Genomic DNA, 5,656 nt, shown 5'->3' with positions numbered 1-5,656 from the left:
ACAAATCGGCATAAATACCACCGCTTCGGTTTGAAATCAATTTGACGTTTGCGTATCCAACATTCTATTGCCGAGATATTCATATCGAGTGTTTGTCTTAATGAGATGCTTTATTAAATTTAAATTCAGCTTATCATTTTTAGTTTCCTCGTAAATATTTAGATTTTTCGTTCAGGAGACTTGACAATTTTCACCCAAACTCCAAGTTTGCAGATAAAATAAAGAATAAAGGACTTTGATTTGATGTGTGAGCTTTGACGAGAATAAACTATGGCTACTCAAGATTAGTTAGGTCAATAAGTTTTTATTACGACAATAGTATTCAGTGAGTTAAAATGAGGTTTGTCTCATCCGTTTTTTTTACTGAATTTTCACGGTCACGTGACTCTATTGTTGCTGATAAACTTGGGGTCAAACCGTGACCTGCTTTCCAATTGAAATAACGTCAAATACCGGGAACGTCACAACTATTGTGCTCTGTATCTACATAGTTACGCCAAAAGATCGTGCATAAAGTGGCTCCAAATTCTCACTGCTAAATATTCCTTCTAAACCTTGAAAATGTTGCAAAAGCTTGCAGATTTCTGGACTTATAAAGATTGGGAAGTTTTACAAGTAAGTATATAGAAAAAAAAATCGTTTTATTCACAAATTACTTAAATTTGATTTGTAGACCTGTTTGAGTGATATCTGCCTCGCCCACCTTCCCATTATAGCTTTAACATATTCATTGTAGCACCTCGCTAATCTTATCGTTGTAATAGTTGGTTACCCAAATAAAATATGGTTTCCTTATATGAATAAATCAAAACATTTGTGTTACGTTTCCCAAGTAGCATGATAAATGGCTGCTGAACGTCCAGTGGCAAATTAAATGCATGTTTTAATCTTACATGAATATCAACTCTGCAGTGTACTAAATCGACATGTTAAGTCGGAATTTTAATTTGACAGCACAAAACGAGTAACTGTCTGTACAGGAAGACATGTCATCTTGCCTCGACACATCATTCTAACTTTGAACCGAGAAGTCTTTTATTCTTTCATGTCGCGTGTTTGATCGACAATTTTAAAGTCTTTAATTGCCCCAGATGGATCCGAAAACCTACCAACTTCACAATCTAGTTGGACATTCTACATTTTTACCATGCTCCAATAAAGCTACATTATCATATATATCAATAACAATGACTCTAAGACTATTTATTTATCGCATAATTCTGTCTTTTTGTTTCAGAACAAAGAAAAGAGACCAAGATTTGGTCCGTTACGAAAAGTCCAAGATTCCTCTTCTGATAAACCAACACCGGTAGAATGGCTGAATAGGACTACAAAACATCAAGATTCAGTTAGATTCGCTGGTGGGTCGGGAGAGCCTGTGAAAGACATCCATAAAGGTTTGGTAAGGATCTTTGTTTAAAAAAATAAAATGTCTGTACATCGCATATGCATAAGGGTACTATTATGATAAAAAATCTTTCACCCAACTTGATTAAATTCAAAGCAATTACAATGTCACTTAATTGCTGTTCTTTATCCTAAAAATAATTTGAGGCTTTCACCACTATGGTAAAAACTCTTACCTCATTTGAAACATTTGTTTTGAAAAAAAAAACACACTTACAAACATAAAAAAGATGTGATATGATTGGTAATACAGCCAATATATATACCAGAGATAAAAAAAAACGAAGGTTTGTGCATCTATATATGACAAAAAAGGCTACATTAATAACAATAGACAAAAGTGGTATCGAAGCAGTCATTTTATGTAATTTTGTTAAAATGTTGATTCATTCATTTTATTTTTGTAAGATGCTGATTTCAAGAAACTTCCCAATACTTCTAATGGTCAACAATCAAATACTAACGAGGTAAATAAATTTTTGCTGATATGTATATGTAAAAGTATATACATGTAATAAAATTGTGAAGAACCAGTAAACTTTCAACAAGTTGTTTCCTCTTTTTGTATACAATGTACTACAAAAAGGTCACGGACACTTCGTTATTTATAGTAACCCCCTGTACTTTTGGCCAGTAAACTTTCAACAAGTTGTTCCCCCTTTTTGTATACCACCAAAAGGTGTCCATTCGTGAAGTAGTAACCCCTGTACTCTTGGCAAAAAAAATGTGTGTTCCTGATTTTTGACGACCCAAGTTTTAATTTCCTGGAACCGCGACTTCTTTGTGACATTTTTTATACACATACATATAAAACGACCATTTAGTTTCTGTCAACGATTCAAAATATAAATTTTGAAAATCCATCTTTTCACGGTCTACATATAGCATTACAACAAGATATATTTGTTTCAGACTAGTGACAATGTTGCTCCAGGCTTCTTCAATATCCAAAATTGGAGAGAAACTTTTGAAAGAAAAATGCAGGTATTTGGATAGAAATGTCATTTACTTTAAATTAAAATAATATCACAAAAGCACAGACTGGATATTGCCCGTTCTAATCTATATGTTTGAGCCTCAAATAAAGTGTTTTTCTTGGCTGCTATGACGGTCAGGATTGATGTTATTTTGTTTCTTTGTTCTTTAATTTTGAGACCATGACTCTCTTATCTTGATTTTTATTTGGCTATTTATTCTCTATTCTTTTTAATTTTGCCTATTTTATTCTCCATTCTTTATTATTTTTGTCCTCTATTCTGCACATTTGCCCAATATTCTCTATTCTTTATTTTTCGGCATATTTTTTCTCCATTCATTATATTTTTTTTGCCCTCTTTTCTGTTACCCAATCCTGACCCTCTTTTAGGCAACTTTGGAGATTTGAGGGTTTATATAGGGAAATAAAAAAAGAATAGAAAATTGGCTCAAAATTAAAGAAAAGAGAAAAATGGCCTAAAGTATACAGAAATAAAGACATCCAATCCAGACTCCCATAAAACATTTCTTATCACTCGGACACGATTTTTCATTTGTTTCAATCAAGTGATGATTTTTTTGCTGTTTCTATTGTATTCAGTCATCATCTTTATTAAAAAATGTAATCGTATTTATAATGAAGATGAAATTATGACCAGAATCTGTGTATTAAAATTATATAATGTTCAACATTCGTAGTTTATAATTCTTAGACATATAGAACTTGAAAATAAGTTAGTTTAAACAATATTTATTCAGATAAATCAACATTAAACGATATTATACAATAATGAAATAATATTAAGGATTCAGAAACAAGCTATTTGCTTTCACAAATCTGTCTCCTTTTAAAAATAACGGTTAAAAGTTAATAAGGGTAGGTTGATACCAAAGTCATTAATCGAGAGAAAAAAAAACACATTGCTAAAACATGGCAAATAACCTAACGAAAGGTCAAACAATATTCCAGAAAACAAGATTAGGCAAAGCGACACCACAAAAAAAAAACAGTTGCACTCAGGTGCTTCGAAATTTTATAAATATCAAAGTGTTCTGAAGAAGTGTTTTTTTACATAAAAAAAGCACCAACAATAAATGACATCTTTAATTTCAGATGCCAACGTATACTGGCTGCTGCACTTCATACACCGACTATTCAGACCACCTTGATTCTCACTGCAAAGATGTCTCCCTCGAGGACGACTAATCAAATCAAGAGGATCTTTACTGGAAAGAAGAATTCTATTACCGGTCTGCACAGGAAATCAGAGAACATAACCGAAAGTCCGATATATCGAAGCTAAATCTCGCTTCCGGAATAGATAGCGATATAGCAGATATTGCTGCTCAGTTGATGCAAGGAGATTCTGTTCTTGATGTCGTAGACAAAATGGCTGCCAAAGACGACTGGAAAAGCAAAATTAGTTTCAGTAAAACTGATTTTCAAAGTCAGCCTGCCAAAACAAGAACCTTGAAATTAAACGATTGCTCTGAAATTCTCATCAACCTAATCGAGAAGACCCATCCCATGCTTCACAAGAAACCGATTTCCAACACCAAGACGCCATGTCAAACGCCATTTTTGCCAGTTCATCGACAAAACGCCTTTAATCAGATTCCGATTTCTACAAACTCGCTACTTCAAAGGTCAAATGTCAAACTGAACTTCCTGTCAACAAAGCAGAAAGCAGATCCTTCCACTCCACTTGTTCGATCAAAATCAGACTGTGAAGTGAATTTCAGCAACATCTGGGACGGTACGCATCAGCGTTTTGTCGTTTGCTCTGCCTATGAGAATAGAAGATTAACAAGGGAAGTACCAGTATTTACTTCCACGTCATTGGCAACTGTACTAACAGCGGTAGTCACCGAAAACCGCAAACGAAAGTCTTCAACAACATGCATTAACCAACCAGCTGCAAAACGCCAGAATAGCGGTAATAAAAAATCTCAAGCGGCATCTCGACTGAAGCAGGCCGCATCATCATCATGTAATGATGTTTTTGCTACACCACTTTTTATTCCATCCAAGTATAACCAGACCGTTTGTGTTTCATCTGTAAATAAATCGTCAGTAGCATATAGACATCAATGATCGAGAACAAATGACTTTATATGACAATTCTAAGCTTAACTGTGATAAATTAATTTGACAATACGGGTAGTTTTATAACATCTATTTTGTATTATTTTTTTATTTTTTTATAGCATTCACTATGGCTTTTATGGTTTCACTATGATTTTTGGATAAAGGTAAGTATAGAAAATTTATAGTCATTGATCATGATACAAATTCATTATAAGGATAAGGTCTTTATTTAATTTGGCTGCGAATTTCTTACATTATATATCATTTTTGTATATATGCATGAGTGTACGATTGTGTGGTTGTTTGAATGGATGAATGGTGTGTGTGTGTGTGTGTGTGTGTGTGTGTTACATTTTAATGTTGTGTCGTTGTTCTCTTATATTTTCGTCAGTTTTAGTTTGTTACTTCTTTTTTGTTATTTGTCCATGGATTTATGAGTTTTAACAGCAGTATACTACTGTTGCCTTTATTTATTCCAAAACCCCACCTAAGTACATCCTTAATATGACATTGAGGTCTTATTGATGGAAAACGCTAGTATTTATCTTACATAGGCAACAATACTAATATTTCTAAAATTACTTCGTACTTTTTATATAGTAACAAATTATTTATAATAATGACAAGTGTATATCATATTAAACAATGTATCAATAAGCGGTTGTTTGGGGTACATAGTCTTAAATATTTGCCATATTTTATTCAAAATATGTACAAAATAACATAAAGGGAATATACCAAGTAGACAGCAACGAAACGATATAAAAACCTAACTATATTGATTTACAATAACTGTGTGTAACTAAAAAAGTGGAAACTGTGAACCCTTCTTGGTAATTAGTCTACTCCCATTTTTTGACCGTGTTGTGAAGGTTTAGTTTTTGTGCTTAGGTCTGTGAACTGTTGTTTGTTTGTTGTTTCGCTGTTGTCTTTATTTCTGATCATGATGTTGTCTGTATGTTGTTATGTTGTTATCGTTATCTATTGCTCCTAGTACCCTTTACTTTATTTATTACCCTCTGTATGGATCAATACTAATACATCCCGCCATTGCAATATTGTGCTTTTGTCAAATTTGAGTGTTTGCTTTGAGTCCTTGTTTATGTACTTTGTTTAAATGATTTGTTTTTCTTTGTTAAAACATGTTTTATAGTTATTAAGATTATATTGCAATGGGTACTGCTG

The 5,656-nt window shown here is 32.9% G+C and overlaps 1 long non-coding RNA gene across 1 annotated transcript; it reads left to right on the top strand.

Moving 5' to 3' along the window:
* The first annotated feature begins 1,814 nt into the window (after positions 1 to 1,814).
* LOC143049022 (uncharacterized) lies at positions 1,815 to 3,864 on the top strand. Its single transcript, XR_012970000.1, has 3 exons — positions 1,815 to 1,874; positions 2,320 to 2,391; positions 3,497 to 3,864. It is a non-coding gene; the product is annotated as an uncharacterized LOC143049022 (long non-coding RNA).
* Positions 3,865 to 5,656: the final 1,792 nt, after the last annotated feature.

Source organism: Mytilus galloprovincialis, chromosome 10 (genome assembly GCF_965363235.1).
Source record: "Mytilus galloprovincialis chromosome 10, xbMytGall1.hap1.1, whole genome shotgun sequence".
NCBI classification, from domain to species: Eukaryota; Metazoa; Mollusca; class Bivalvia; order Mytilida; family Mytilidae; genus Mytilus; species Mytilus galloprovincialis.
This window is presented reverse-complemented; position numbering and strand designations above follow the sequence as displayed.